Source organism: Neovison vison, chromosome 11, assembly GCF_020171115.1.
Source record: "Neovison vison isolate M4711 chromosome 11, ASM_NN_V1, whole genome shotgun sequence".
NCBI lineage: Eukaryota > Metazoa > Chordata > Mammalia > Carnivora > Mustelidae > Neogale > Neogale vison.
This window is the reverse complement of record NC_058101.1, coordinates 94,666,305-94,689,516: the sequence shown is the minus strand read 5'-3', so window position 1 is coordinate 94,689,516 and position 23,212 is coordinate 94,666,305.

Below are 23,212 nucleotides of genomic sequence, written 5' to 3'. Positions count from 1 at the left end.
AATGCGGGGTTCCATCCCAGGGCCCTGCGATCATGACCCGAGGTGAAGGCAGAGGCTTTACCCCACTGAGCCACCCAGGAGTCCCGGAGAGAAAGAATCTTAAGCAGGCTCCGTGCCCAGCATGGAGACTGATGTGGGGCTGGGTCCCACGACCCCGAGATCATGACCTGAGCTAAAAATAGAGTTAGACGTTTAACCAACTGAGCCACCCAGGCAGCCTTCTAAAATGGTCATGTTAATTCATGCTAGCCAAAGACCAGATGTAGAAATAACAAATGCAACAGGATGTGTTCACTGATAAAAGACCCATGTGATTCAGAGATCTAAATGAGAGTGCAAAAGACACAGAGATCTTGAGGAAGAAAAGAACATGTAGAGAATAGAAAAGTGTACTATCTACATAGAATAAATCATAAAGGAAATGAATCAAGAAAAAACCACTATGGTGAGGCACAAATACAAAAGAAAGGGCCACGTTAGCAAATATAGCCTGTAAAGATTAGGAATCTCCATTTCTTCAATGGTGAGCATCACTGTATTTCATTCCAGAAAACAGTGAATGAACATGGTGAGCATATCACATTCAGGTGAAGTAGTATTGAAATAGGTGTTGTGAAGTGAAGCTGCAAGGAACAAAGCATACAGATGAAAAGTTTGATCACAAACTGGTTTTTATGTTCTATGACAAAAGTGAGGAAAAAAAAGTGAAGAGACATTATTTGTCCTTTTGTAGAGACTGACCCAATAAAATGGCATTAGAAGATTGTTCTAATACCTGAGCAGAAGCTAGATTAAACCAGAGTTGGCCAATCTTTCATAGTTGGGGAAAGGATATGAGCTATAATCATCTTCTTAATAAATGGTTGGGATAATGAATAGTTAATATTTTAGCACCAATTAGTTCAAAGGTGAAAAGGATTAGCCAGGTCAAGAATAGCCAAGGGTATTTAAATTGCATTTAAGTTGCAATTTCTTCTAGCAATGTCCTCAGCTCACAGTTCATTTAATCTTTCTTCCCACTGTTGGCTGCTCCCTGCATATAAACAGGTGGAAACTTTAGGAAACTATTAAGAATGGTCAGGGAAGCCCCAAGGATTATTTTAAGAGGCAAAATCATTATGATCTGGTAAAGAATTTAAAGTTGTCTTTAGAGAAAAAGAAAAGTACATTTGAAAGTATAAAGAATGAGAATATGGTGGTAAGCTTTATGTTAATGTAAATAATATAAGGGAATAGTTGTTTTTTGCAGATACAAATAATAAGTTTATAGTCACCATATATTTCCAAGTATCTACTTCTTTTATATGCTTCTTAAATATATATATACACACACACATATATATATAAAATATCACTGTGCTTCTTAGTATATCATTATGCTTTTTAAATAGATAGATTATAAAATATCACTATTGATTAATTGGTTAGCTTTAATTTTCATGTATGTTTTCTAAAGACAACTTGAACAAATTATCTGCATAGTGGAAGAGCCCTAGATTTAGTTCATCTCCCAATGCTAACAATCTGAGAACTTAGCCAGAGCCCTCTCCTTTCCCCAGTTTTAGTTTGTTTTGCAATGAAATTGAGAAATCAGACTAGGGTATCTCTAAATTTTTCTGGACTCTAAAATCTCAAGTTAAATATAAATATTAATAATGAAATAAAATCTACTATAACTGGCATAACATTTAGTGGTCATTTGACTCATGCAAATGAGTAATGGGGATTTTGAGTCTGATAAGATTATAAATCAGCTGTTTACTGTATGAGTTTAGATTTGTGTTATTTTTCTATTAAAAATCCCTTTCTCCAGGCGCCTGGGTCACTCAGTCGGTTAAGCATCTGCCTCTTGATTTGGACTCAGGTCATGATTTTGTGGTTGTGGAACAAGCCCTGAATCTGGCTCAAGCTCAACATGGAGTTTGCTTCAGATTATCTCTCTCTCTCCCATCCACTCACTCTCTCTCTCTCAAATAAATAAATAAAATCTTTTTAAAAAATCCCTTTCTCCAGCATTCTTCCAGTGAGCTTCTCAGTGAGAACTTCCCTGAGTATTCTGCCTAAAATTCAGGTCCTACTTTTACCCATCTAAATCCTCTCTTGCTTTATTTTTCCCTATTCTCTAACATGCCATATAATTTAATATATTTGAAGTTTATATTTGTACAACAAGAATATAATATAAATGATGTACTTGGAGATGTATGAAAGGGGTGAATTCACCATGCAACTTGTCATGGTTTGAAGATTAGCCAGAATAATAATTTGGACTCAGATAAAGTTACTTTTACAGAGCATATTTTCAAGACAGCAACACAAAGGATATCCATAAAATCAAGGCTATCTGTGCATTGACATAAGTATTATTGACTTCTTAGTTCCTTTTAGGAATATCAATGGAATTCAGTTCATGTTGGCAGCCTGAAAAAAGTAAGGAATCTAAGAGTTAGAAGAATTCAAAAATGGGTCCTCTCTATACACAGAGTTGATCCTAACATCATTTTCAAAGAAGATATATGGACCAATTTGGGAAAAAAATCGTGTAAGATATTTTGGTAAAGAGATGGTGTTGGGCTTGCATAGAACATCCTAGAGTCCTATTAAAACAAACATCAGATTTTAAAAAGATAAAAGAGTTGCAACAATCTGATAAAGTAAGGGCAAGGGTGGAATATTTGTCGATCTTAGAGAAACTTACACTAATCACAAGAGTGATGGGGCTATAGTAAGAAGCACATTCAAGGCTAGTAATTTGTGCAGCAGAGTAGGCAGTAACAACTAATCCCGGGAAGCTCATTCTCACTTTCCTGTGCAGAAATATTTTCTGACACAGATTTTTTTCCCCTTAATTCCCTTCTGATATTTTTTTTTTTCCTATATCCACTCAGAACCTGTAACCCCTAGTGACCAAGTAGAAAAAATATAAAGGGGAATGGGTCTTAATGCTCTTGATCCTGGGGTATGCAGGACTTCAGCAAATGTTCACTTTGTGTGTGTGTGTGTGTGTGTGCATATGCGTGTGTGTGAGTGTGTTTAGCTTGTATGGTTGGGGAAGGGAAGGTCAAAGGCAAAAACAGTAAAAAGAGTCAGAGAATCTGTAAATATTACAGAATAAAAGAATGTGATTTTTTAAATATGCCAGGTATGCTTAAAGAGAAAAAAAGTGCTTTAGGTAGTTTAAGGCACCTTTTTTTTTTTTTTCCCAGTAGTAGTTTGTTTTGCAAAGAATGAGCTTTTTGGGCAGGGGAACTATACAGTGTCACTCCAAATCATTGATTCTCAAGCTGTTAACCCCCTTTTTAATATTATAAACATAGAAATATCTATTAATTGATGGTTAAATAATAAGAAATTCTCAAGATAACTTACAATTTAATAAAATCAAACCTAAAAATATGTATTAAAATTTCAGAACAAATTAAGAAAATCTATAAAGTACAATTGTGATCAGGCTCCTTGGAAAACTACTTATCCTTAAAATTATTCTAATTGAGGAATATAAGTACAAGTACACAGCTGATTAATTAAAAGATGACTTCTAATGTAATAAAAAATAAAACAATTTTGAAAATTGATGTTTTCAGTAGGTAAGGAGGAATCTGAAATTATGTATGTAAAAAGACATACCTTCCTTACTATAAAGCAAGATTTCAACCTTAGCACTTATCAACCTTGACATGTGAGGCTGGACAATTGCTTTGTATGATAGCCTGTCTTGTGCATTACTGTATGTTTGGCAGCATCACTAATCTCTGCCCACTGGAAGACAGTGGCAAAATTTATCTTCTTTGAGATCTGCTAACCAAAATTATCTCCAAACATTGCCAGTTGTTCCCTAGGAGGCAAAATTACTCCTAGCCTTGCAGGTATAAAAGCAAACAGGCAGATTCCTTATAATATATAATAAGCACAAACAAGCAAAGTAAAAATCTAGGAAGCATAAGAAAAGGAAGAAAACCTACAACACAGGGATAGAAACATATATTTGAAATTTTAGCATTACAATTTAAATTAATTTCCATTAAAGTCAAATTTAAAATTTACCTTTAAGAAAGAAATAAGACTAAAGAAAGTTTAAAAACATAAAGCAGAAATATTCAAAGAGAAATAATTATTATGATGATAAAATTCATATTAAAAATATTATTCAAAGATATATTAATCACTGGGAACAATAGGTTAATTTTATAATGAAAGAGGTTAAATCCACAACCCTTATATACAAAGGAATGTGGTATAAAGCAAAAAATATTAAAAGTATAAGAAGACACCGACAGTATGAGAGACAGAGAGAAAATTAGCACATGGCACTCTATATGTGATAGAGCAATATTACAACTTGATACTAGAAACCGCAGAACAATAAAAGTCAACATTTTAAAAAAATTGCTATAAATAGGACTCTTTTCTTTCTAAATAGGGTTCACAAGATTTTTTAGATGTTCTGAATAACAGTTAATAAAATCTGCTAAAAACTAAAAAATAAAGAAACCTAAAGTATATTTGTGGGCATATGGACATATGTGTGTATATTACAATCATAAAGGCCATAATCTATAACTATAGCAAGTAAACCTAAAAAGTAATAGCAAGGATAACAAATAACAATGACCCCAGGAAACACATAATATATCAAAACAGAGAAGGTACAAATAACAACATGCGGAAATTTTCACAAAACAAATAAAATACCAAAATGAAAATTCTCTAAATAAATATTGAATAATTATAATAAGAGTATGCTAAGTAATTTACATATAAATTTATTTAATCTTCAAAATAACCCAGTGAAATAGGTACTCCCAACATTCTCATGTTATAGACCACCAACATTTATAAAACTGGGTAAATAAGGAAGAATACATTTGGTCTGTGGGTGGATCAGGGAATGAAAGTGTTCAGGGAAAGAGAATCGAGCATTTCCTCTTAGAGGTACTGCATTTAAAATGCTTTTGCATGGGCTTCTCCTTTATCCTGGAAAGCTCTACCCTGTGGTTTGCAGGGTCTATATCTGATCCATCTTTTATGCCTAGGTCCTGTGGTAGTGTCTTACTACTAATAACCAATTAAGCATTATTAACTAGCTAATTAATTAACAAACGGGAAAAAATGAGATAATATTGGAGGAGAATCCTGGAAAAATAAAAAATAAAATAAAATTGCGGATTTTAGAGCTATCTGTGATTCACAGGATCCCTGACAAGATCGTCTTCTACTGAGGTGAGTGCCTGAGGACATATCTGTGATGGTTGTATATTGATGAATGATTAGGGTCAAGTGAGGGCAAAGGAAGAAATTTGAGTTCTAGCTAGCATTATGGAACAGTTTGCCAATCCTACAAAAATAAGATCTTTCAAGTTGCATATTTTGGACAGGAAAATTGTTATCAATGTTGTGCTTACTGAATAGACTGTTATTTAAAGTGGCATGCTGGAAGACTAGGACTCTTCATAATATGCTGCTTACAAAAAGTTGCAATGTTCAATACCAAAACCAAATTTTGTCACTTAGCAAAATAAAGGTAATATATATTCAAGAAAAAAATCTGTTACTGTTTTCTGTTATTTCAAGTTATGTTCTTTTCCAAGCAAAGATTCAATATGCTTTAGTCATGTGGTTTAAATCCTGGAGTAGAAGGGTTCTTTTGACTTTGAAGTTCACTGACTTTCTTGTTATCCCTTCTGTTAATATATGATACACTGCACTCCACTTTTAACATTCTAAGTTTGTTCTTTTCTGAAGAAGAGCTCTACTTTAATTCCCTTTACTTCTTTACTCAAACCAGCTCATGACTTAGTAATTTAGGGGCACCAGGTGGTTCAGTGTGTTAAGCATCTGCCTTCGGCTCAGGTCATGATCCTGGAGTCCTGGGATTGAGTCCCACATTGGGCTCTCTGCTCGCTAGGGAGTCTGCTTCTCCCTCTGATCTCTCTCTTCTCATGCTCTCTCTCTCTCAAATAAATAAATAAAATATTTAAACTAGCCTCAGATACATATATATATCAAAAAAAAGTCAAATATGTATAGATTATGTTGCTGACAGAAATTTATAAAGACAATTAAATGCAGTTGTATGTCATATATATATTCGTGACTATTGTTGGATGTCAATTCTCCCCAAATTGTTATAATGAGTCAACACAATCTCAGCTTAAACAGCTTCATTTTGTGAAAATTTACAAAATGATAATAAATGTCAAGATTTAACTTTTTGATGGCTGAGTAACATTAGTGCTTTAAATACTGGGATGCATGTGCCCCTTCAAATCACTATTTTTGTATCCTTTGGGTAAATACCTAGTAGTGTAATCATTGGATTGCAGGGTAGTTCTATTTCTATCTTACTGAGTAACCCCCATTCTGTTTTGCAGAGTGACTGCTCCAGTTTACATTCCCATCAATAGTGTAAGAGGGTTTCACTTTCTCTGCATCCTTGCCAACATCTATTTTTTCCTGAGTTGTTAGTTTAAGCCATTCTGACTGGTGTGAGGTAGTATCTCATTGTGGTTTTGATTTGTATTTCCCTGATGCTGAGTGATTTTGGACATTTTTTCATGTGTCTGTTAGGCATTTGATGTCTTCTTTGGAGAAATGTCTCTTCATGTCTCCTGCCCATTTCTTGACTGGATTATTTGTTTTTGGATGTTGAGTTTAGTAAGTTCTTTATAGATTTTGGATACTAGACCATTATCTGATATGTTGTTTGAAAATATCTTCTCCCATTCTGTAGGCTCCCTTTTAGTTTTGTTGATTGTTTCCTTTGTTGATTTGTTTCCTTTGCTGCACAAAAGCTTTTAATCCTGATGAAGTCTCAGTAGTTCATTTTTGCTTTTATTTCCCTTGCCTCTGGAGATGTATCTAGCAAGAAGTTGCTGCAGTTGAGGACACAGAGGTTGCTGCCTATGTTTTCCTCTAGGATTTTGATGGATTCACATTTAGGTCTCATATTTAGATCTTTTATCCATTTTGAGTTTATTTCTGTGCATGGTGTAAGAGAATTGTCCAGTTACATTCTTCTGCATGTGACTGTCTACTTTTCTCAACACCATTTGTTGAAGAGACTGTCTATTTTCCATTGGATATTCTTTCCTTCTTTGTCGAAGATTAGTTGACCATAGAGTTGAGGGTCCATTTCTGGGTTCTTTATTCCATTCCATTGATACGTGTGTCCATCACCTATTTCCAAAGGACCAGGATAGCCTTCACACTTGACAAGGCATAACCTCTCAAAATTAAATCTAGTCTTGTGATCCAAACACCTGGGTCAAATCTCAATTTTCTCACTTCAATTGTAACCAGCCAGAAAGGGATAATTTTTTTTGTTCTGTTACTCCCTAAATAAAAATGAGTAATAAACTAAATTGATAGTGCTTTTTAAAAGAGACCTAAAATATTTTGGGGTTTAAGAATCTTATAAAACAATCTCATAAACAAAGAATTCTTTCTAAGAAAATAAAATATTAAAATTCAATATTAAAATTCAATTCAGTGTAACCACATACAGAAGACAATGCATTTGTAAAATGTACAATGTTTCTAGAAGTATCAATGATAAAAAACAAAACAAAGCAAAAACATATTTTAAGTTAGTAAGTGAAAGAAAAGAGACTCTGATATTGCAAAACGGAAAATTTACATATTTATTTAAATAGCTTACATATTTATTTAAACTTTCCTAATGATTCAGGTAATGATGAAATGGAATAATTTACTAAAAGAGGAGTTAAAAGCAAAATTAGTGACATTATAGAAAAGTCTCAAAAGATAATAAAATTTGGTCTCATAAACTCTTCTGTTTCAAATTATAAAGTGAGCATTTATATTATAGGGGTAACTTTTAGCTATGAATTGATATGACATTAGAGTTTGAGGTTATTATTCTACTATACTAGGTAGCATATGAGAAAAGAAATTAGATTTCTTAGCAAAGGGAGCTATAGTAATATGCTTTCTCATATAGAGTGGGCATTCAACAAATATTTAGGGAAAGAAAGAAGGGAAGTATGAAGAAAGTAAAAAGGAAAACGTGTCTCTTCTTGAATAGCATCACAAAACAATCATAATTTCATAATACAATTTTGTTGCCCTCACTTTCCTTATGTACATAATGAAGGTCTCAGATAATAGAATAAAAAGTAACAGCTTGGCAGGCACAATTCTATGCATTTCATATTAATAGTCTCATTCACTTTACACAACATAAATAGATATTATTATTCTACTTAAGGGACCAGAACTAGAAAGTGGGGAAGGTAAGACTTGGAGCCAGGCTGTCTGATTCCAGAGTCATTGCTGAATACTGTACAATACAGTTGATTTCTGAGATTGCTTCCCCTCAATGTTTTTGGGGGAAAGTTATTACATAAATTCATAATGAGAATTTTTTGACTTGGGAATAATAGGAAATAATGAGACACTAACTCAATGTTATATTATGATTTACTTTTACAAATGCTTCTTATAGGGTCACAATATGCATATATATATATATATATATATATATATATATATATATCTTAGACTCTGATGACTTCTGAATGATGACTTCTGAAATTCTAGCATGTATATCAGGTTATTTTTACAGTATAATGTATATTTGATGGCCTAAACATACCAAAATAGTATATTAATTTGTGCTAACTTGAGGAATTTGTTTCTACTTTAAATTTATAGAAATATTTATGTAATTAATGAAGGGAATTCTGAAAATCATAAAGTAATTAAGTTCATAAAATTGATAATCAGATGTTTAAAGAACTGACATATTTCATGATAAAATGTTTTTTCAATTTAGGGTTTTATTTTTCTTATCCATAAAAGGTCATGGAGGAAGCCAACTCTTTTCTGTTTTTGTCACTCCATCACTTAAAAATGAAGCAAAGAGAAAATGCACTTCACTCCACTTTATATTACCTATTATATTCTGCAGGTCTAAAAGAAAGTAGAAGAAAAACTGTATTCAATATATCCTAATGTCCTACTGTCAATGGTCTGTGGATTAAAAAAATAAACAAAATCTGAAAAAGAAATAACCCATTTTACTCATAATGTCACTTAGTTGCTTGACACTTATTCTAAAACAATATACCAAAAATATTCAGGGTATTTCCATGTCTTGCTCTTAACTTATTAGTTGTATTAAGTGATACCCTATTCCCACACATCTATTTGAGGTATTTGTTACCCACAAAACCTTTTGTTTTAACGAAAGTTTTTTGATGACCTTGTGCATGTGAATGTGTATTTGTGAACCACAAGAAGGACAATGAAGGAAACAAAGTGTATAGAGTGCGTGGGGTGCCACCTGTACACAGCCAAACCCTTTGACTAGAGCTGGAGCCTCTACACAAAAGACAGGATATGATGAAAAAGGTTGAATTTAAGGTATTTTATCAACTGGGGGAAAAAAGTGCTGCTTTCAGTATCACATGACAAAGAATGGCAGGGAGTGGGAAGATACTTTGTCTCTTTATTTCTGTAATGAAGTCAACATTGCTTAGTCACATCTACATAAGCAGCAGAAGACAATGCCTTTAACAAGCCAATGACATCTACAAGGTAAATTCAAGGTTTTCAAAGGAAGGGAACGCATTGTGTAAGGATTGGAGATTAAGAGGAAGAACATGGCAGATCTCTCTGAGTTCAAATAACCAATTGATTGTTTTGTGATCTCATATAAACCATGCTTTAGGGATTTTCAGGAATAGACACGAAGAGATATCATTAGAAAAGAATAGGAATTGAGTGGCCTACATGTAGAAATAAGGAATAAAAAGCAATAATAACAGTAAAGTATATGTTAAGTAAATGACACTAATGCAAAATCATATTATTTTGCTTGATGGTGATGCCTGGCGGAAACCAAAATTTCACTTATTTTCAATGATTTGGTAGACACCTCAACAGTCATATATAAATTTTGAAGCATGTTACCCCAGTAAGTTGGGCACCTATCAGTTTAAATTGATAAATGCATATCTTTATGATTGATATGTTTATTTATTAAAAATCTTCTTATATTTTGGCATCATTTATAATTAGGCAACAAGCTCTACTATTCTAATCTCTTCTAATCTTTCTTTCCAGATATCTTGGACATAGTGATATTATGTTAGTACCTAGAGATGTTTTGTAAGTGTATAGTGTTTTATAAAATTGAAATGAAAACACACACATATTTTCATGATTTATTTTCAGGGAAAAAAAACAGATACAGCAATAGTCACTCTACCATTTGTATATGCATTTTGTGAATGTATTAAGAGCCATGGAGATTAGTTATCTATCCAATTTTGCATGTTATACATATCTTATTACTATATTATTGGATATAATGCCAAGTAAATCTCTGGCACAAAATGTGATTATATGCCTATTAGTTTATTAGTACTATTTAATAGTTATCAAAATTCTTGAATAGGTTTTAGTTTTCATTTATAAAATTTTATGAACTCAAATTATTTTAATTTTGGACTCAGGCTGTAATTGTAAAATGTGGTCACATAATCTAAGCTAAATGACATAATTTTAATATTTTTTTAAAAAGATTTTATTTATTTAATTGACACAGAGAGAGAAAGAACACAAGCAGGGGGAGCAGCAGAGGGAGAGGGAGAAGCAGGCTCTCCACTGAGCAAGGAGAGTGATGCAGGGCTTGATTTTAGGACCCCTGAGATCATGATCAGAGCTGAAGGCAGACGCTTAACTGACTAAGCCACGCAGGTGCCCCCAATTGTAGTTTTTAAAGTACCTGTGGCTAATGCAACTCAGCACCCCAAAACAAATAATTCAACTGAAAAATGGGCAGAAGACATGAACAGATATTCCTCCAAAGAAGACATCCAGATAGCTGACAGACATATGAAATGATGCTCCACAGTACACATCCTCAGGGAAATACAAATCAAAACTATAATGAGATATCATCTCACAACTGTCTGAATGCCTAAAATCAAAAACACAAGAAACAAGTGTTGGTAAGGATATGGGTACAAAGGAACTCTTATACACTGCTCGTGGGGATGCACACTAGTGCAGCCACTGTGGAAAGGAGTATGGAGATTCCACAAGAAGTTAAAAATAGAACTACGTTATGAATCACACTACTGGGTATTTACCCCAGAATTACATGTACACTAATTCAAAGGGATACATGCACCCCTATGTTTATTACGAATTTATTTACAATAGCCACATTCTGGAAGAAGTTCAAGTGTCTATCAATAGACAACTGGATAAAGAAGGGGTGGTGGTACATATATACAATGGAATATTAGTGAGCCATAAAAAGAATTAAATCTTGCTATTTGCAATAACATAAATGGAGTTAGAGAGTATAATGCTAAGCAAAATAAGTCATTAAGAGAAAGACAAAACCACATGATTTCATTCATATGTGGAACTGAAGAAACAAAACATATGATTAAAGGAAGGAAAAAAGGCGGGAAGGCGGGGGGAGAGACAGTGCACCAAACCAAGAAACAGATTCTGAAGTACAGAGAACAAACTGTTGTTTATCAGAGGAGAGGTGGGAAGGGGAGTAGGTAACATAGGCGATGGGAATTTAAGAGTACACTTTTCATGATGAGCCCCAAGTAATGTATAAAGTTGTTGAATCACTATATTATACACTTGAAACTACTATGATACTGTATGTTAACTATAATGGAATTATAATTCTAAAAACTTAAGAGAAAAAAGTTAATGAATTTATAACTAGAAAAAAAGTTCTTTTCTTAAATAAATCCCTGAAAGAGATTTATTCAAAGTACACTGTATGTGTGTTTTCCTATTTAATTCTTTCCAAAGAAACAAATTTCATACACATCTTTATTTATATCATTTAATGTTTATCAATTATAGTTAAATACTTATTTCTCTTTTAAAAAATTTTTAAATTTAAATTCAATTAGCCAGCATATAGTACATCATTAGTTTTTGATGTAGTGTTGAGTGATTCATTATTTGCATGTAACACCCAGTGCTCATCACATCATGTGCTCTCCTTAAAACCCATCACTCCGTTACCCCAACCCCTACCCCCTTCCTTCTGTAACCCTCAATCTATTTTCCAGAGTCTAGAGGCTCTCATTGTTTCTCTCCCTCTCTGATTTCTTCTCAATCAGTTTTCCCTCCCTTCTTCTTTGGTTCTCTGCACTTTTCCTTATGATCCACATATCAGTGAAACCATATAATTGTCTTTCTTTGCTTGACTTATCTCATTCTTAGCATAATCTCCTCCAGTTCCATCCATGTCAGTGCAAATGGTAGATATTCATCCTTCCTGATATCTGAGTAATTGTCCACTGTATATATGAACCACATCTTCTCTATCCATTCATCTATTGAAGGACACCATGGGTCCTTCGTTTGGCTATTGTGGACATTGCTGTATGAACATTGGGGTACATGTGCCCCTTTGTTTCACTACATCTGTATCTTTGGGGTAAATACCTAGTAGTGCAATTGCTGGGTCATAGGGTAGCTCTATTTTTAACTCCTTGAGGAACCTCCATACTGTTTTCCACAGTGGCTCTACCACCTTGCATTCCCACCAAAAGTGTAAGAGGGTTCCTGTTCTCTACATCCTCATCAACACTTGTTGTTTCCTGTCTTGTTAATTTTTGCCATTCTGACTGGTGTAAGGTGGTATCTCATTGTGGTTTTGATTTGTATTTCCCTGATGTCAAGGGATGTGGAGTATTTTTTCATGTGTCTGTTAGTTATTTGTATGTCTTCATTGTAGAAGTGTCTGTTCATGTCCTCTGCTCATTTTTTTGACGTGCTTATCTGTTTTTTTTTTGTGTATTGAGTTTGAGGAGTTCTTTATAGATCTTGGATATCAGCCCTTGATCCATAATGTCATTTACAAATATCTTCTCCCATTCTGTGGATTGCCTCTTAGTTTTGTTGACTGTTTCCTTTGCTCTGCAGAAGCTTTGATCTTGATGAAGTCCCAAAAGTTCATTTTTGCTTTTGTTTCTGTTGCTTTTAGAGACGTGTCTTGAAAGAAGTTGCTGTGGCTGATGTCAAAGAGGTTACCTGCCTATGTTCTTCTCTAGGATTTTGATGGATTCCTGTTTCACATTGAGATCTTTCATCGATTTTGAGTTTATTTTTGTGTATGGTGTAAGAGAATTATCTCATTTATGGTTAAAATACTCTTAAAACATGCAATATACTTATTGCAACAATGAAATCTACTCCCTTAGGTAACTGTCTTTGAGTTTTTTTCATATATTCGACAATTATATATAGTGAACACTTCTTACAGTCCCCTAAGACACAGTGCTAAGGAAAAATGGAAATAGGTCATGCCCTCATAGAGCTGGCAGGTGAGTAGGAATAGGCAGATATTAATTAGAATGTTATATCTGTGAGAGATGTTTAAAGAAAGAAATATAGACCTATGAAAATATCTTAAGGGATTGGGCATAGTGATAACTGAAGTGAAATATGTTTGAGTAAAAATTAGGTAGGAAAAGTTAATATTAAAACTCATTATCAAAACCCCCCCTCATTATCAATATTAATAGTGACCAAAATAAAGGGGTGAAAAGGAACAAACTACTTTGATGAACTGCAAATGATCCTATGTAGCTTCAGCATAATGACCAAGGAGAAACAAAGGACAAAGGCTTGGAACAAGACCAAGTATTACTGGAGAGCTACAGAGGGGCTGGGCCATGTTAGATTTTCTTTGCTTTTCTAGGAATTTAGGACTTTATTTTAGGAAGCAATATGGCACCATCAAGATTTTTGTTGTTGTTGTTGTTGTTTTCAGAAAATTCACTTTATGAGAGAATAAATGGGGTGATCTCAATCTAAAAAGATCTAGATCTAAAAAGAGTAGATCTAGAAAGAAATTTTAGAAAGCTGTTATAACAGAGCAGTTAAGAGATAGTGGTTTTTCCCTGTAGTGGCACATTGGATAAAAGTCCAAAGAACTAAAAAAATATTTAAATGATAAAATTTATTGGGATGGATTAAGGGAAACAGTGACTTTCTAATGTACACAATTGACTGTATATTGGTGACATTCATTGAAACAGGTAATACTGGAAAATGACAAATTTGATGGGGAACACGAGAGTTTGATTAGCATTTGATTTTGGATAGGTTGGTTTGAAGAGTATTGATATATCAAATAAATGTTTTTGTGTATCAAACAAGGTGATAATCAGTGAAAGAGATGGCATAATATAGTTAACTATACTGGTTTGAAACCCCAAAGAAATGTCTGGGTTAGATACAAAAATCTATAATTTTCATATTTTTACAAAAATGATACCCTAAGCTCTGTTCCACTTTGAAACTAAAAATAAAGGGAAAAAAATGGAACAATGGGGCACCTGGGTGCCTCAGTAGGTTAAGCCTCTGCCTTCAGCTCAGGTCATGATCTCAGGGTCCTGGGATTGAGCTCTGTATTGGGATCTCTGCTCAACAGGGAGCCTACTTCCCCCTCTCCATCTTCCTGCCTCTCTCCCTGCTCGTGATCTCTCTCTCTGTGTCAAATAAATAAATAAAAATCTTAAAAAAAAAAAAAAGAACAAGAAGGGAAAAACCTAGGATTCAGTCTTGAGGAACTCATGGTATTTATTGTTACAAAAGAGACCAAACATGAAGTTTCAGGGAGTATGATGTAATAACAGGTAGAAACAAAGAGGATTTTAACTGACTGAGCCACCCAGGTATCCTCCAAAGAGAATTTTAGAATTAAGGGTCAACACTGTCAGATACTATTGAGAGGGCAAATACGATCAGGATTGAAAACTAGGGATTTGCACATTTGATATGGAAGTAATTTGTGTCCTTGGTGAACTCTTTCACTGAAATTTTTAAAGCAAAAGTGAAATCATGGTTGGTTTTGTAGTTGGCAGGAAGAAAAGATATGAAGAAAACAAACTTCCTTTATTCTGCTAGTAGAGGAAGAATTGATTCATAGTTTTGTGTGTTTGGCTACTTTCTGTGTTTGGCTACCAAGGAATTTGGAAATAAATTGGTTAGGTTTGTTTTTGTTTTTGTTTTTTTAGAATTTGTTCATTTATCTGATGAGAAAGAGAGCACATACAGAGGGAGCAGCAGAGGGAAAGGGAAAAGCAGGCTCTCCACTGAATAGAGAGCCAGATACAGGACTCGATCCCAAGACCCTGCGATCATGACCTAAGCTGAAGGCAGGTGCTTAATTGACCGAGCCACCCAGGAGCCCTGTTTTTTGCTGCTGTTGTTTGTTTGTTTCTTTCTTTCTTTCTCTCTCTCTCTCTTTCTTTCTTTCTTTCTTTTTAATAATAGTATTACCATCCATGGTATAATACTGGTAGAAAGAATACATAGTATATATCTTCCACCTAATTTGAAGTATTTTTACCTAGATTTATTTAAAATTGACCAAACTATACTGGGTAACTACAAAGTGTTTTGTCCAGCATTTTAAGAGAGAGACAGAGAAAAGGAGAGACGGAGAGAACTGAATAAAATGGAAAATAACAAAATGTATTCAAATAGCAAAAGTACTATTGTTTCAGCTTTTAGTAACATATGTCCAAATTAGGTATTGTGGGTCTTGAGGAAAAAATTTGTTTTACTGGAACAAATTAAAATTACTATATCATAGTAATCATTTGATTTCTGTAGATGAAAGTGCCAGTGACATTTAATTATTTTCTAATTTTTCAAATTTCCTGGAAAATAGCCTACATAATTTTAGTGACTAAATTACATAAATCCAACAAAATATTATCAGCAACATCAGCGTGTAGGCCAAGAACCTTAAAGAAATGTTCTGATAAAAATCTATTGAAGAAAAGAAAAGCTATTGAAGTAAAAGTCAGTAACAAATCTTTTATTTTATTTTTGAAAGCTCTTTGTCATCTACCATAATGTGATTTTAATATATTTACCTGTGGTTTGCTAAGATGTTAAAATAAAATGAGAACACATATCCTTATTGTTGGTCTGTGAAGGAAGTTTCTCCTATGCACTTTAACCCATAAGCTTATTAATTATTCTAAGGCTTTCAACCAAAGGAGAGTGTGGTTTAGTGATGCAATTATGATTATGAAGTTCTGGGGTCTATTTTTAGTTCTCCACCTAGCTTGTGTTCGGTGAGAAATGAAGTCATTTAATTTTAGTGAAGTAGATTTTTTTTGTGTATTTTCTTCCATTTACAGAGTAGTCCAATGAAAGGAGCCCACGTATCAGCTCAAGAATGACTGAAGAGAATTCCCATGGATCAGAAAAATTCCTGGAGATGGTAAAAAATTTGGGTTGGTTTCAAATGTTACCTACTGGTGACACATGAACTAGTAGTATTTATTAATAAACTACATTAGAATGATTTTTGCTCTTTATTTTATCTTTTGCACTTCCATCTCTTTCTAGATTAATTGATTCACATTATGGATATAGGACTGAAATAAACTTCATTTCATTTGCTGGCTGATAAAACTGCTGCCATTACAATTTTGTAAAATGTTGACTATATGTATAAAAACTTGATGTTTATTATGTTCCAAGATGTTAAGTAGACCACTGTAGAAATCAAAGTAGGATATTTGAAATGTTACTGATGAGGGAGCAGGAGGCTGTCTGAGGACAGAGTAGAAGCTGGCACCTTGCACCCCCTCTTCACCCGCTCCCTTCCATATGTGTAGCATTCCTCAGGCACCCCTGACTGCCATAAAACGATAAATAGTTAACTTGCAGGGATCGCAATCCTGCAGAACAGGAATCTCCCTTGCTCTACAGGTATCCTAGAGATCTAAACAGGGAGGTTACCTTATCAATAGCACAAATTTCCAGAGGCAAATAACTCTCATTTCCTGAAGCCCTAATGTCCCCCTCCCCACCATAAACTGGAGGAGACTGAGGTAGAAGGGAATGTGAATGACAGCAGGGTCAAAATACCCCACTAAGAATCTCCCAACTATCTTGATGTTAATGCCTGACCTAAACACGACATTGATCAAGCCATAAGGGCAAGGACTCCCCCCGGCACCTTGTAGGCCCACCTTAACATGTGAGAGCTCTGTCGAAATCTCCCATCCCTTCGCCACCTCCCCCCAACCACAAGGTATATAACACGCCTACCCTCACAACCCGGGGCAGCCGCATCTCCGCCTGCCCACGGGTCCTGTCCCTGTGCTCTAATAAACCACCTTTTTGCACCAGAGACATCTTAAGAATTCTTTCTTTAGCCGTTGGCTCCGAACCTCACCCCAACGAACCTCACCTAGGTTCTAGAACTTCATCATTACCACTAAAATGTGTAGATCAAGAGTTTTTCAGTTTAACAGCAAATCTTTAAGAAGTAGTGACTCCCAAATTTATTTGGTTGTGTGTTTTCTTTGAAGAATATATGTGATCACCACTCAATTGACTACCCTCTAAGAAATGCTAGGTGGGGGGTGCTCCTGGATGGCTCAGTGGGTTAAGCCTCTGCCTTCAGCTCAGGTCATGATCTCAGGGTCCTGGGTTTGAGCCCCACATCAGGCTCTCTGTTCAGCGGGAAGCCTGCTTCCCCCTCTCTCTCTCTGCCTGCCTCTCTGCCCACTTGTGATCTCTCTCTCTCTCTGTCAAATAAATAAATGAAATATTAAAAAAAAAAAACTCCTAATAAAGAAATATTAGATGGAATGTCCTTTAGAGCACTGTGAGTACATACTGAGTTCCAAACATGTAAATTTTATAAAATATTTCATAACCACTGGAGAATAAAATTGCTATAAAATTGTTGCTTCAATATGGTAAATTTATTATTGTTTAATATCATTCACTTTCCCTTCCAGTAAAATATTAAACACTTCTACCCACTGGCCATGACTTTCAGTGTCCCTTGTAGGAGGGGCATACTACTTGTTCTGTTGATAATGAGCTTGACCACAGACCTATTTTGACCAAAGATATACGAACATATGTGTTATAGCTTTGTATAAAGTGAATATTTAAGAATGATTGCATATTTCTGCTTTAATCTGTTATAAAAACAGCATATCCTACACAGTGGCTGCCACTTAAAGCCTAGATTCTGGAATAAGAATTCCATTGAGCAATGCTGGACTCTATTCATAACTGCTGAGATCTGTTAAGTGGTTGTTGTTCTATGCCACCCAGATTCTGAGTTGTATGTAACAGCTGAATAGAAAAATATACATAATACTCATTATTATGGGAAAGTATGATTAATTTCATTTTTTTTTATAAAAGCTTTAATTTGGGAAAAAAATTTCACACATCCTTTTTGAACTTATGCAAAAGATCTTTGTCATAGTCTGGAAGTTGAAAGAGAAAGATTTTTTTTTCATTAAAAATATGCTAAGAATTTGGAAAATAATCTCACACTGGGAATACTTTTATTTTTTTTTCTTTCCTGAAGGTGTTCTACTGGATATAGAATTTGCAGCTGACAATTATTTCCCCTAGCCCCCAGGATTTGAAAAAGTTATTAATTCTTCCTGGCTTCCATGGTTTTATATGAGAAATCCACTGTCATTTGAATTGTTTCCTCCTACAGTCAATGTGATATTACTCTTTGGCAGCTTTTAAGATTTTTTTCATCTTTAATTTTCAGAAGTTTCATTTTAATATGTCTAGGCCAGAATATTTTGTTTGTTTGTTTGCTTGTTTGTTTCCTTTGGAGTTTGGTCAGCTTCTTGAATCCATAAGTTTATGCCTTTTTGCCAAATTTGGTAAGTTTTCAGCCGTATGTCTTTGAATGCTCTTTCAGCCCCATTCCTCCTCCTGATAAGGGAGCAGGAGGCTGGCTGAAGACAAAGCAAAAGCTGGCACCTTGCACCGCCTCTCCATCTGCTCCCCTCAGTAATGTGTGTAGCATTCCTCAGGCACCCCTGACTGCCATAAGAAACAAATAGTTAACTTGCAGAGATCACAATCCTGCAAGACAGGAGTCTCCCTTTTTTTTTTTTACAAATGTCCTAGAGATCTACAAACAAAGAAGTTACCTTATCAATAGCACGACTTCCAGAGGCAAATAACTCAGTTCCTCAAGCCCTAATGTCTCCCTCCCCACCATAAACAAAACTGGAGGAGGCTGAGGTAGAAGGAAATGTAAATATAGTTAAATCTCTTCTAAACCTAAATCTCACTAACAATGACGCTTGATAGCAGGATTGTGACATCCCACCAAATATCTCCCAACTATCTTGATGTTAATGTCTGGCCAAAAGACAACATTGATCATGCAGCAAGGGCAAGGCCTCCGGTAGGCCTCTGATATCCTGGCACTTTGTAGATCCTCTTTAGCATATGAAAACTCCATTGAAACCTTCCTTCCCTTCACCTTCCCCCAACTGCAGGATAGTAACTTGCCATCCCTCACAACCCAGGGCAGCTGCCTCTCTGTCTGCCTCTCTGTCCTGTCCCATGCTTTAATAAACCACCTTTTTGCACCAGAGACATCTTAAGAATTCTTTCTTAGCCGTGAGCTCCAAACCTCACCCCACCAAAACTGACATAGGTTCTGGGACTTCATCACTTTTCTCACCTTCTGGGATTCCAAATATAAGAATGTTAAATATCTTGTTGCTGTCTCAGAGGCCTTTAAAGATCTATTTACTTTCCCAGTCAATTTGCAATTGGTTCAAATTTGCTAAATTCTATTGATCCTCTATCATCTGATTCTGTTATCTATTATCTTTCCTCTATTTACTGTTCAGCCCACCTATCAAGATTTTTATTTGTTTTGGGTATTATATTTTATGATTTCTATAATATCCATTTTTAAAAATTTTAATAATTTCTATTTTTGTTAGGATTTTCCCTCACTTTGTTTCAAAAGAATTTGTAATTGCTTGTTGAGGTATTTTTATGAGGTCTGATTAAAATACTTGCCAAATAGTTCAATCATCTTATTCATCTCAGTGTCAACATTAGTTATCTTTTCTTATTATATTTGTGATTTTCCTGTTTCTTGATTTGATGGTTTTTTCAATTGTCTCTTGGACATTCTGTCTATTACGTTAAGAGACTCTGGGTTCTGTCTGAATCTTTTATTTATCAGGCAGTCATCTGTTTAGTTTTAGTAAATAAGTTCTGAACTACTTTTGCAATCTGTAGTTATAGTGATAATTTAATTTTCAAAGCTTTTGTGTGGCTATTTTGGTCAGTTTTGCTGATTTAGTGCTTTTGGATTTCAGTGGTTTCTGTTGCCACTGCCTGGAGGGTGGGTGGAGTTTCTCTATCCTAGGCTACCAGGTGTCTTGAAGTGGGTGGGGGTGGGGCCGTTGTCCCTGGTATGTGGAGATGGAGAGGCTGAACTAGGCCACTTGTTGTAGGGAATCCCCCTTCCTGGTGCTTCCCAACCACCCAAGGCCTCCTAATGAAGAGAGGAATCTTTGGTTGGGGAAAGGAAAATACTTACCAGGTTAGGAGCTTATTAGGACAACAATCCCTTGCCCACGTATATAGGAGCCCATTTTCACCTTCTGACTGATCTTCCCTGTTCATGCTGCTTTGCTTTTTTGTGTTATCAGCAGGGCTTCCATTTAATCTGGGAAAAGAATGAACCTATCTGAACAGATTTCTTTCACTTGTTTAAAGGTTGGGAAATTCTGGCCATGAATTGTCTTCTTCTATTATGTGAGGAGCTCATAAAATACCCTGTCACTATGTTGTTCCTCCAGTCCTGAAGTCTCTAGCCAGTTCAGCTTCCTCTTCCACTTTTTGAAGTTTTTCTTTGATTATCTCTTGCATTATTTCCCAAGTTCACAGTTGTTCTTAATAGAGAAAAGCAGGGAGAAATGAGTCTATGTTATCATGTTTGAATAGACATTTTTTTTTAATTTTCAATTTTTTTATTAACATATAATGTATTATTAGCCCCAGGGGTACAGGACTGTGAATCGCCAGGTTTATACACTTCATAGCACATACCTTTCCCAATCTCCATAACTCCACCACCCTCTCCCTACCTCTCTCCCCCGACCCCGCAACCCTCTGTTTGTTTTGTGAGATTAAAAGTCTCTTATAATTTGTCTCCTTCTCAGTCCCATCTTGTTTCATTTATTCTTTCCCTACTGCTCAAACCCCCTACATTGCATCTCTACTTCTAAATATCAGGGAGATCATATGATAGTTGTCTTTCTCTGATTGACTTATTTTGCTAAGCATAATACCCTCTAGTTCCATCCACATCATCACAAATGGCAAGATTTCATTTCTTTTGATGGCTGCATAGTATTCCATTGTATATATATACCACCTCTTCTTTATCCATTCATCTGTTGATGGACATCTAGTTCTTTCCATAGTTTGGCTATTGTGGACATTGCTGCTAAAAACATTTGGGTGCAAATGCCCCTTCAGATCACTACATTTATATCTTTAGGGTAAATACCCAGTAGTGCAATTGCTGGGTCATAGTATAGTTCAATTTTCTACTTTTTGAGGAAACTCCATGCTGTTTTCCAAAGTGGTTGCACCAGCTTGCATTCCCACCAATAGTGTAGGAGGGTTCCCCTTTCTCCGCATCCTTGCCAGCATCTGTCATTTCCTAACTTGTTAATTTTAGCCATTCTGCCTGGGGTGACATGGTATCTCATTGTGGTTTAGATTTGTATTTCCCTGATGCCGAGTGATGTGGAGCACTTTTTCATGTGTCTGTTGGCCATCTGGATGTCTTCTTTGCAGAAATGGCTGTTCATGTCCTCTGCCCGTTTCTTGATTGGATTATTTGTTCTTTGGGTGTTGAGTTTGATCAGTTCTTTATAGATTTCAGATACTAGCCCTTTATCTGATATGTTGTTTGCAAATATCTTCTCCCATTCTGTCAGTTGTCTTTTGGTTTTGTTAACTGTTTCCTTTGCTGTGCAAAAGCTTTTGATCTTGATGAAATCCCAATAGTTCATTTTTGCTCATGCGTCCCTTGCCTTTGTTGATGTTTCTAGGAAGAAGTCCATTTTCTCCATGTATCTTCACATGGTCTTCCCTCTGTTCCTCTGTTCATGTCTCTGTGTCCAAATTTTCCCATTTTATAGAGACACTAGTTATATTGGGTTATGATGGTCTACTCTAATGACCTCATTTTAACTTGATTGCCTCTGAAAGAACCCTATCTCCAAATAAGCTCACATTCTGAAGTTCTGCAGGGTTTCAAAATATGAATTTTATGGGACACAATTTAACCCATGACATCATCTCCACTAATGTTAACTGTTCTCTAAACTGCTCAAAATCTTGGTGTTTCCCTTGATTCCTCTCTACTTTATATTCCCCATCTTATATATCATTGAAACTGTTTATGTTCATAATAAAATTATATAAGCATTTGACTCCATTATTTGAAACAGCTATATCATGGTTCAAACCATTATCATCTCTATCTTAGATTATAGCTCTTTGTCTTTTGTATTTGATGTTAACTCCTGTGTTCTATTCCCAACATACTGGCCTATATGACATTATTAAAATATATATGGTATCATGTCATAAAATCTTCCAGTGGGTTCCATTATAATGTCCTTCTAACTTTATATGACTCCTAATCCACTATTTGTATTTCATGTCCTGCTCTTCTTCTTGTTATATCTGCTATAGTCAACCTGGTTCCTTAATATTCTTGGACATTCTTCAAGTGTCCAGGCATGGTCTTGCCTCAGAACCATTTCAATTGCCATTCCTCTTTCCTAGAGTGTTCTTTAGTTGATGTCTAATAGCTTACCTCTCTCATTTCCTTTAAGTCTTCACTTACATCACATTTTCAGTGAGTAGTTTCTTAGTACACTGTGTTAAATTTTGCCCATTTGAGGCCTTTCATGACTCCATGTTCTTTATTTTTTACCTCAGTAGTTACCATCACCTAACATAACATATATTTTACTTTTTCATCTGTTATTTTATTTGTCTTCCAGTAGAATGGAAATTGTATAAAATTATGGATTTTGTGTTCTTTTATATATTAGAGTATCTGTCAAATAATGCTCACTTGATAAATATTTGTTGGATATATTAATTTACATGAAAAAAATTGGAAGGTACCAGTATTTAGTTTCCTAAAAATTGGGTAGGACATGGAAAGGCAAGGTACAGTTAGGGGTTATAATTTTTTTTTTTACACACTTTAAAAACAAGTATGTAGGCTACACTTTATAAGCATTTAATAAAATAGAATAAAAACACTCATCTATATTAGATTCCATATTTTAATAAAATAATAAGACATATCCATAACACTGCCTTTATTTTCATATAACTACAT